The sequence below is a fragment of the Bos mutus genome, chromosome 2, assembly GCF_027580195.1.
Source record: "Bos mutus isolate GX-2022 chromosome 2, NWIPB_WYAK_1.1, whole genome shotgun sequence".
NCBI classification, from domain to species: domain Eukaryota; kingdom Metazoa; phylum Chordata; class Mammalia; order Artiodactyla; family Bovidae; genus Bos; species Bos mutus.
The window spans coordinates 23,054,405-23,065,956 of record NC_091618.1 but is presented as its reverse complement, the minus strand read 5'-3'; positions in this window follow the sequence as shown (position 1 = coordinate 23,065,956).

Sequence of the window (11,552 nt, the reverse complement as noted above, 5' to 3'; positions counted from 1 at the left end):
CAGATAGCAAGTGTGGTCATTCATAAACAGGAGAGATTCAAGATACACCTTAGACAATAAAGTCTCCAGTCCTTTCTTATCTGGAGAATAACAGAGAACACATTAAGCACAGTAAATAAAAGTACAGAAAAAGGTCATGTAATTTTTCATCTTCCTAAACCCCCAGACTTGTATATTTCCATCTTTCTTCTCATATTTACATTTAACAAAATAGCTATTGTTTTCTTTGTTATGATAAACTTCTCTCAACTTTTTTTTCCTGAAAATTATTCATGTTCTAAAATTTTAGACATTAACTGTCTCTTGTAGGATTACAAAAATATAGCCCTAATAAGACTTTTTTCTCTTGAGAGATTTCTGTGTATTATGTGAATGGTTTTATATTTTGTTTTCCTCTTTTCAGGGAGAAGGCTAGAGTCATCCACATATTCCTTTTTTCTTCCATTCAACTCTACCACATTGAGTCCTTGGCTTGTGGAATAAGATCTGCCAAGAGACAGGAAATTCAAGGAGAAGACTCTGACGCTCTCTTTCAATCCCTGGACAAAACAGTAGACAAGAAAAGATACTGCATCAAAGAGGCATGGAGAGATTAAGGCCATCCTTAAAAATATAAGCGATGCAGGGTTCCATTTACTCCACCAGTACAGACCCCCTAAAGAATTGATGGATCCTGGAGGATGGCTGTAGACCACAGCAAGCCAGATGAGTTATTTCTGATACAACAGAAACTGAGCAGGACCCTGTGGGGCTTTCCTGGGGGACAGAACTCCTGCTTCTCCTGTGTCTCCTGAATTGGCAGGCAGATTCTTTACCACTGAGCCACCAGGGAAGCCCACAAAAAGCAGATTTAAAACATACCATTTGCACAGGAAAGAATGCTTGTGCCACGTCCAGTCTTACTGCATAAACCCTCTGCCGTCACCAGACTCAATGACGGGAGGGCTGAGTTCATCAGGGCAGAACTGTGGAGCCATGGAAAGGCTGCTGGAGCATTAAGGAGGAGACGGGGTGTCTCGGCGTGGCCTGCCACCAATTCCCTGGGCAGGTCAGGGAGTGGGGCTACCTCTGCTTCTCTTCTTCTTGAAGACCAAGACTATGTCTTGTACATACCATTGCTAGTACTACCACGATTACTGTTATTTCTTTTAAAAATTTATTTTTATTTTTTTGTTGGAGTATAGTTGTTTTACAATGTTGTGTTCGTTTCTACTGTACAGCAAAGCGAATCAGCTATATGCACACATATATCCTGTCTTTTTCCATTTAGACCACCACAGAGCACTGAGTAGCATTCCCTGTGCTACACAGTCATTTCTCATTAGTTATCTATCTTATACACAGTATCAATAGAGTATATATGTCAGCTATATGCTGACATATATTCAGCATATTCATATATTCTCCCAATTCATCCCACCTCCCTTTTCCCCCCTTGATATCTATGTGTTGGTTCTCTATGTCTGTATCTTTACTTGAATGCTTATTTCTTGCATGAATTATTTCTTGGGTGCTAGGTGTTAGAGTAGGTGCTTTAAATGACTTAGCTCACTAAGTCTCCACATGCCAGAGAATGTCAGTATGTCTCCATTTCATAGATGAGGAAACTGAGAGACTCAGGGATATTGCCTAAGATCCCATGGGGACATACCTGGTGACTCAGTGGTAAAGGATCTGCCTACCAATGCAGGAGACATGAGTTTAATCCCTCATCCCAGAAGATTCCCACATGCTGTGGAGCAACTAAGCCTGTGCTCCGCAACTACTGAGCCTGTGCTCTAGAGCCTGGGAACCGCAACTACTGACGCCCTCACACCCTGGCGCCATGCTCTGCAACAAGAGAAGCCACCACAATGAGAAGCGCTTGCATTCCAACTAGAGCGTAGCCCCACTGAAGCCCTTGCCCTACAACTCGAGCGTAGCCCCTGCTCGCTGCAACTAGAGAAACGCCTGTGCAGGAACGAAGCCGCAGCCCAACCATAAATAAATAAATGTGTGTGGGAGTGAGAGCCCAGGGCTATCTGATTTCAAGGTCTGTGCATGTCCTCCTTCAGGATCTGTGACATGCAGGGTGGTCTTCGTGGCCTCTCAACTTTATAACAGCGTTTCTCAGCCTTGCTTGTACATTGGAATCAAGGGAGGAGCTCTAAGGAATACTGATGGCAAAGCCCATCCCTATGGATGTTGACATAATTTGTCTAAATGGAGACTGGTAAATGGGATTTTTTAAACTCTCTCCAGTTTATTTGATTTTGCAGCCAGGATTGGGAACTGCTGCTTCACAGTTAGTTTTACGGACTGGAGAGAGAAGGCTGGGAGAGCCAAGGCACTTTCTAATTTCAGTTTCAGTTTTCTGAGAGCTAAATCTCCTTGGAATGGCCTCTTGAGGGGATCCTTCAAATGCAAGATTCCTAGGGCTGAAACAGAGCCTCAGTGCAGCTTTAAAATGTAAAGCACTTGGGGAAAGAAAGACTGAATTTCAGAGGAACACTTGAATGAGTTGGTTTGGGACAGTTTTGATGCCAGAGGGAGTTTCAGTTTGATGAGAGGAAGTGTCTGTGTGTGGTGATGTGATGGTAGGTTTCCGTGATCGATCTGGAAAGAACCAGAATCAAAGCCAATGCCAGAGATGAAAAAGACCACATCTCTGATGGGCGATATAGAACCAGCCACATGATAGATGAGATAATATAGTCAGGAAGGGAGTAACTGGCTCATTTCTTGGATGTCCATTTAACTGTGACTACAGGCAAGTTACTTTTTCTAGTGCACTCAATGGTGTTGCAACTGGGATGAAGATGTATTTGCTTCTAAGCTATTTATTCACTTATCTGCTTTTCAATGCAGAAAGCTTTTCTTATATGAAATGATGGGGTTTGTTGGTCCAAATATTATTTCAAAGACCAAGAACTTTCCGGGTGTTTCAGAAAGTGAATTTTTTTCCTACTTAGAAAGTCTTGCTCACTCTCCTTATCTTCCCATCAGAAGTGAGTTCCTGGACTGAAGTAATTGTGTGAATTAAAAATTCTCGAGGCTGAGAAGGATAGAAAGAGAAAGGGTGTGGATTTTGGAATTAATGGATGGAGTTAGGGACAATTTTCATGAATGAGTAAAATTAAGATTGATAACTGAGTTCCCTAAAGGAGAGGGGTACTGTATTTTTTGGAACAATCTTAACAAAGATGCATATGGTCTTCAAAAATGGTATTGAGCAGATGCAGAATGAATTTATCATTAAGAATAAAGTTTAAAATATTTATTCATTTTTAATTGGAGGATTTATATATATATTTTTTTAATTTTATTTTGTTTTTAAACTTTACATAAGTACATAATTGTATTAGTTTTGCCAAATATCAAAATTAATCTGCCACAGGTATACATGTGTTCCCCATCCTGAACCCTCCTCCCTCCTCCCTCCCCATACCGTCCCTCTGAGTCGTCCCAGTGCACTAGCCCCAAGCATCCAGTATCGTGCATCGAACCTGGACTGGCATCTTGTTTCATACATGATATTTTACATGTTTCAATGCCATTCTCCCAAATCTTCCCACCCTCTCCCTCTCCCACAGAGTCCATAAGACTGTGCTATACATCAGTGTCTCTTTTGCTGTCTCGTACACAGGGTTATTGTTACCATCTTTCTAAACTCCATATATATGCGTTATTATACTGTATTGGTGTTTTTCCTTCTGGCTTACTTCACTCTGTATAATAGGCTCCAGTTTCATCCACCTCATTAGAACTGATTCAAATGTTTTCTTTTTAATGGCTGAGTAATACTCCATTGTGTATATGTACCATAGCTTTCTTTGTGTTGGTTTCTACTATATATAAACATGAATCAGCCATAGGTATACATAGGTCTCCTCCCTTTTGAACCTCCCTCTAGCCTCCCACTCCATCTTACCCCTCCAGGTTGTCACAGGGCACCGGATCTGAGCTCCCTGCATCATGTAGCAAATTCCCACTGGCTATCTGTTTTACATATGATAATGTATTGTTTCAATGCTTCTCTCCCAATTCGTGCCATCCTCTCCTTCCTTCACTGAGTCCACAAGTCTGTTCCCTCTGTCTGCATCTCCATTGCTGCCCTGCATATGGGTTCAGTTCTAAGGTGGATGCACCTAGAGCCTATTATACAGTGTGAAGTCAGAAAGAGAAAAACTAACATTGTATATTAACGCATATACATGGAATCTAGAAAGAATAGACTTTCAATTTGTCCTCAGATTCAGACATCTCAAATGTAAGAATTTTAAGATAATTGCAGGAGGACAAATTCTAGTTAGGGAAAAGGAAAAATGGGGAGATATCTCCTGAATGCAAACCCGAGGGCCACATAGAATTATCTTTCAGCAAAACCAGATAGGAACAAGTGTGATCTCTCTCTGAGTTGGGGGTGAATTGTTTCAAGATCAACTTTCAGAGTAATTTTAATAATGTCAAAGTATTAAGTATGTATGTATGAGACTGTATGTATGTATGAGACTGGATAAATTCAATCTTTCTTTTCTCAGCTTTTCAAAAGTAATTGTGAACAGATTATTGTAATCATGAAATATTTTGACTGTCTCACGGTGTTAATGATAAAAGCAGGAATCAAAGAGGAATTAAAGCTACAACAGGTCTTTTAACTCCCATATAAGAAAGAGGATTCTCCAACTATGTGCTTTTTCAAACACAGCTTGAATGAATGAAGATTTCTCTGCATCAATATTTAAAAATTAACTACTACTTCAGGCAGCAGAACTCTTTTTAAAAAACACTATAACTAAACATTTTTGTTGATTACAATAACCACATAGTCCTCTTTCAGACTGTTTTTATCATATCTTTTAAGTTCTATGGGTGGTACTTCCCATAATCAGTAGGTACTACTGTACTTTGCTTTTTATCTTGGAGACAAAAACACCAGGCTCAATGATTGTGCCTGCCAGGATTCTTAGAGGTTCCTAAGATGTATTTTCTAGAGGATAAGCTAGAACTTGAAAAGTAATACAATGAACTCCATAATGTGTCATATTGTGCCTGTACACAGGTATCTTTCCAGTTAAGTTTGTTCTAGATTCATAGCTTAGGGAGTAGAAATAGCTCAAGGAGATGGGAGCAGAGAGAATTGGGAAGCTGGAAAAGTTATCTGGACTTATATTTGATTTTGAATGCATTGTTTATATTTTTATTCATTTCAATGTGTTTATTTGTTAATGGACATTTGCAAGATACCAATTTATGAAAGCAAATAGGTGGCTGTTGGTGTACTCTGACAACAAATCATACAAATTGTGAAATTATTTGTTCTAGCTCTGTGAAGAATACTGTTGGTAGCTTGATAGGGATTGCATCAAAAGACCTCAAATGGCCAAAGCGATCTTGAGAAAGAAGAATGGAACTGGAGGAGTCAACCTACCTGACTTCAGGCTCTACTACAAAGCCACAGTTATCAAGACAGTATGGTACTGGCACAAAGACAGAAATATAGATCAATGGAACAAAATGGAAAGCCCAGAGATAAATCCACGCACATATGGACGCCTTGTCTTTGACAGAGGAGGCAAGAATATACAATGGATTAAAGACAATCTCTTTAACAAGTGGTGCTGGGAAAACTGGTCAACCATTTGTAAAAGAATGAAACTAGACCACTTTCTAACACCATACACAAAAATAAACTCAAAATGGATTAAAGATCTAAACATAAGACCAGAGGCTATAAAGCTCCTAGAGGAGAACATAGGCAAAACACTCTCTGACATACATCACAGCAGGATCCTCTATGACCCACCTCCCAGAATATCGGAAATAAAAGCAAAAATAAACAAATGGGACCTAATTAACCTTAAAAGCTTCTGCACATCAAAGGAAACTATCAGCAAGGTGAAAAGACAGCCTTCAGAATGGGAGAGGATAATAGCAAATGAAGCAACTGACAAACAACTAATCTCAAAAATATACAAGCAACTCCTACAGCTCAACTCCAGAAAAATAAATGACCCAATCAAAAAATGGGCCAAAGAACTAAATAGACATTTCTCCAGGGAGGACATGCAGATGGCTAACAAGCACATGAAAAGATGCTCAACACCACTCATTATCAGAGAAATGCAAATCAAGACCACTATGAGGTACCATTTCACACCAGTCAGAATGGCTGCGATCCAAAAGTCTACAAATAATAAATGTTGGAGAGGGTGTGGAGAAGAGGGAACCCTCTTACACTGTTGGTGGGAATGCAAACTAGTACAGCCACTATGGAGAACAGTGTGGAGATTCCTTAAAAAACTGGAAATAGAACTGCCTTATGATCCAGCAATCCCACTGCTGGGCATACACACTGAGGAAACCAGAAGGGAAAGAGACACGTATACCCCAATGTTCATTGCAGCACTGTTTATAATAGCCAGGACATGGAAGCAACCTAGATGTCCATCAGCAGATGAATGGATAAGAAGGCTGTGGTACATATACACAATGGAGTATTACTCAGCCATTAAAAAGAATTCATTTGAATCAGTTCTAATGAGGTGGATGAAACTGGAGCCTATTATACAGAGTGAAGTAAGCCAGAAGGAAAAACACCAATACAGTATACTAACGCATATATATGGAATTTAGAAAGATGGTAACAATAACCCTGTGTACAAGACAGCAAAAGAGACACTGATGTATGGAACAGTCTTATGGACTCTGTGGGAGAGGGAGAGGGTGGGAAGATTTGGGAGAATGGCATTGAAACATGTAAAATATCATGTATGAAACGAGATGCCAGTCCAGGTTCAATGCACGATACTGGATGCTTGGGGCTAGTGCACTGGGACAACCCAGAGGGATGGTATGGGGAGGGAGGAGGGAGGAGGGTTCAGGATGGGGAGCACATGTATACCTGTGATGGATTCATTTTGATATTTGGCAAAACTAATACAATTATGTAAAGTTTAAAAATAAAATAAAATTAAAAAAAAAAAAGATTTAGGAAAAAAAAAATCAACATATTTATTGGGCTTCCCCTGTGTCTCAGTTGGTAAAGAATCCTCCTGCAATGTGGGAGACCTGGGTTTGATCCCTGGGTTGGGATGATTCCCTGGAGAAGGGAAAGGCTACCCGTTCCAGTATTCTGGCCTGGAGAATTCCATGGACTGTATAGTCCATGGGGTCGCAAAGAGTTGGACACGACTGAGTGACTTTCACTTTGATGTATTTATTAAGTTTTGACTTTCATCACCCACAGAGTTATGAGTCTGTGCCACTCTCGGCAATGTTGGTGACCACTGAGAATTCATCATGGGGAGGTTTCTTTCCTTCTTCTTTCCAGGTAAAGTACATGACATTGAATGCTCTGAATGCCTTGCTGTTTATCTTTTAGCTGTCGACTCATCAACGTAACCCAGAGAAAAATTGAAAGCTAGAAAACACAAAAGCTAGAAATTTCATACATAAATTTTTACCAACTGAACACCTTGATCTAAAATTAGACACCAGGTGGGAGTCTACTTTTTGAATGGAACAAAGTAACAGTGTCTTGTATTTGCTTAGTGCTTTATGCCACATATCCACATACACGATCTCATTTGATCCTTAGATAATCTGGTCATTGAGAACACTGAGATCGTCTTCACTTGTTGAGAAAGGCTCAGATGATAAAGATGTTAAATTTAATGACTGGCTTAGTGTAGCAAATGCAGGTGGCATCATGGAACTCTTACAGGAGGAGTCAGCAGATATGGGTTCTGGTTCTGGCTTCACTCTAAACTCTGTTGCTTCAGACTAGTGGAGTAACTTTCATGAGCTATGCTAACTCTTTGAAATGATGGCCCCAAACCAGAATTGTGCTGGAAAATTCTATGATCCTCTAACTTTAGGATCTTCCCCACCAAAAGGAGGAAAAGTCAGCAAGACTGTTTGCCAAGAGTTCTATACAATTGAAAAATATAAACCAGGCAAAATACATAATAAAAGTTTTAAAATAAAACTTAGACCATGATTTCTCGTATTAGGATTTGGTTCTGTGAGCAAATATGTATTGACTCTGGATTAAGCTACATTTTTTTGTGAAGATGAAAGACTTCAGCCTTTTTATCTAAGTAGACTTCATTTCCTAAACCATCTTATCCTCCTTTCCCAGTCTCAAATTTCCTTCTCCTCTTTCCATCCAGATTGTAGCTTTCCAGAGCCACATTCTTATTTTGGATCTCTATGTTTAAATTGCATTTAAAAGCAGAAATAGAGACACAGATGTAAAGAAGAAACATACGATACCAATGGGGAAAGGGAGGGTGGGATTAATTGGGAGGATGGGATTGGCCTACATACACTATTGATATTATGTATAAAATAGATATACTATCTATAAACTGACGCTGAAACTGAAGCTCCAATATTTTGGCCACCTGATGCGAACAGCCCACTCACTGGAAAAGACCCTGATGTTGGGAAAGATTTAAGACAAGAGGAGAATGGGGCGGCAGAGGATGAGATGGTTAGATAGAATCACTGACTCAATGGACATGAATTTGAACAAGTTCTGGGAGATAGTAGAGGACAGAGGACCCTGGCATAGTGCAGTCCATGGAGTTGCAAAGAGTGAGACATGACTTAGCCACTAAACAACAACACATAAAATATGTAACTTTTGAGAACCTACTGTGTAGCACAGGGAACTCAATATTCTGTAGTGACCTATACGGGAAGGAAATCCAAACAAGAGGGAATATATGTATACATATGGTGGATTCACTTTGCCGTACAGCAGATACAAACAATATTGTAAAGCGACTACACTCCAATAAGGAAATAAATAAAAAGCCTTAAAAAAAAAAAAGAAATTGCATTTAAATCAGAAGTTGAAACCTGATATCTTAAATCTGGTCTTTGGATATATTGTGTTTCATTTCCATAATGTTTTAAAAATCAAACATGATGCCAGTATTTATGAATCAGCAGATTTTTGCATAAAAATTCAGATTTTAACATCCCTTGGACAATAGACGTGATAATGGAGTGTCCACTTTCCCACACAGCCTCACAAGAGTGAATGGTTGCAGCCCCCTTTGGCTGGGCTGTGCATACGCTTGTTCTCCAGAGCCCTTATTCATTTCTGTCACTTGCCTGTCCCAGCTGGATACTTGGGTTCCTGACTTAACAGAAGTTTGGATCATGGAAGAAGAGAAATATAATTGGTAGATCAGAGCATGACTGAGATACATTTGTGTTCTTTGTAGTTTATTGTGTTTAAAAATATGCTCAGAGGATTTATTATCAAACTCTACAGAGTTAGGGAACAGAGATGGACCTCTGTTTCTTTCATCATAATATTAAGTAACTTAATTTCAAAGTATAATATTTGATGGTGCGTATTTCTCACTGGTCAGGGAGAGTCTCATGTAACTGTTCATTCAGTTCAGGTCACGGACTGTGTGTGTAATGCCAATCACATATTAGTTGTTGAGCTGGGCATTGGGGTAATTTGTCTTTATAACTTTGCCAGTTATGACACTGTGATTTGAGCGGTTGTCAGTCATTTCTTTAAAACAAAAAAAACTGGAAAATGTTTCTTTGATGTCAACACAAAATTCTCCATTTTGTAAATATGCAGAAAATAGAATTGTGCATGAACTAAATATTCCAATAATCACATATGCTAATAGCTTAATTCTTGCACACATCTTTATTCCCAGGTGAATGTTTTTAGATCTCATTTGTATCTTTCCCCTCCGGTCATAACCTTGCCCTGTTGTACATCTGTTATAATATGGAGAATATTGATAATCTTAAATTAATATCATAAATAAAAGAAGGATTTGATCCATTATGCCGTTTTTACTTCAGGGTAGTCGTTGATTCATCCATCTCCCTTCTAGGAGTCTGTTTTGTGAATATTGAAATCCTTTATTAGAAAGAGATTGGACCATTTCTCCCCTTTCCTTGCTTCAGTGCTTCCCTTTCAACTTGGTGTCACATCTGGGGAACTCTGTGATTCTTAATATTTACAATAGTAGATTGAAATCATAGCTGTATAAGAAATCATTGGGGAAGGCTTATTTAAAATGCGAATTTCTTGTCTTGTTCCTGTTGGGAGCCCCAACTCTACATTCTATTACTCTGGAGATTAAAAAAAAAAATTTATTGGAGTATAGTTGCTTTACAATATTGTGTTAGTTTCTACTGTATAGCAGAGTGAATCTGCTTTATGTGTACATATATCTCCTCTTTTTTGGATTTCCCTCCTGTCTGTGTTACCACAGAGCATTGAGTAGAGTTCCCTGTGCTATATAATAGGTTCTCATTAGTTACCTATTTTATACATAATATCAGTAGCGTGGATATGTCAGTCCCAATCTCCCTTCACACACCCTCTGTCCCCTCCTTGGTGTCCATAGGTTTGTTCTTTATGTCTGTGTCTCTATTTCTGCTTTGAAAATAGGAGATTTTAATATATTTATTTAAAAGACTTATTGGTATTAAAACATGATTGCTGTAAACCTGGAGTTGGGGAGGGACTCTTGAATAGAGGTTTGGGATCTGAGGGATTTCTGAAATTTCCAATCCTTAAGTAATGATGATTTGAACATTTTTCTTTCTCCTTCCAACCAAGATGAGTGTCTTTACCATTAGACAGCTCACAGTTACACTGAGTCCACAACATACGCTGTGGGAGTTTGCTGTGTTTGTGTTCTTGTGCCAGTGACACAGGATACTAAAAGATTAAATGAGCTTGCATCAGTGAAATATCAGCCCACGACTAACTCTAAGGATAATCACTATGGCTTCTATGTTATTAGTCAGATATAGAATTTTTTCCCTAGATGTGTTATAGTTTCATCTGGAGAGTGACCCATAATGGGAACAGAGGAATTTCATGATAGCATAACACAGATACTGAACACTTAGCAAGCAATTTAATTTAATTTTTTTAATTGCTCAGAGGCTGCATAGAGACACTGCTACAGCCACTGTGCACACATCAACATTAATATTCAGTGACAACATAAAGTAATGACTTCCACTTCTTGTTTAGGTCCTTTGACAACTCCATTGACCCAACTTTGGGTATTTTGTGTGTCTTAGTGAACATCTTTTTATTTTTCTCTTTTCAAATTACGGAAGTATGATAACACATTTATGGGAGACTTGGAAAATACAGAACAAGTTTATTTCCACTATGTTCCAATATATTTCCACTATATATTATAATTATTTTTTAAAGTAGATAAATTAAGAATTTTAAATTGGAGTTTCAATATCAAACTCTCAAAAATTAATAGAATGAACATGCAGAGAAGTAGAAGGATATAGTAGACCCGAAAAGCACTGTGAACCAATTCAACGTAATTAAGATCTATACAATTTTCACACAACAGTAGGAAACTACTTCTTATTCAAGTTCCCATAGGCTGTAAACTAGGAGACCCTGGAACAGATTCAGGGACATAAAACAAGGTGCAAAAATTCCACAGCCCAAAGCTATTGAAACCATACAGAGTCTGTTCTCTTATCACTATGGAATTATATTAGAAATCAATATCAAAAGATATTTGACAATAACCCACATATTT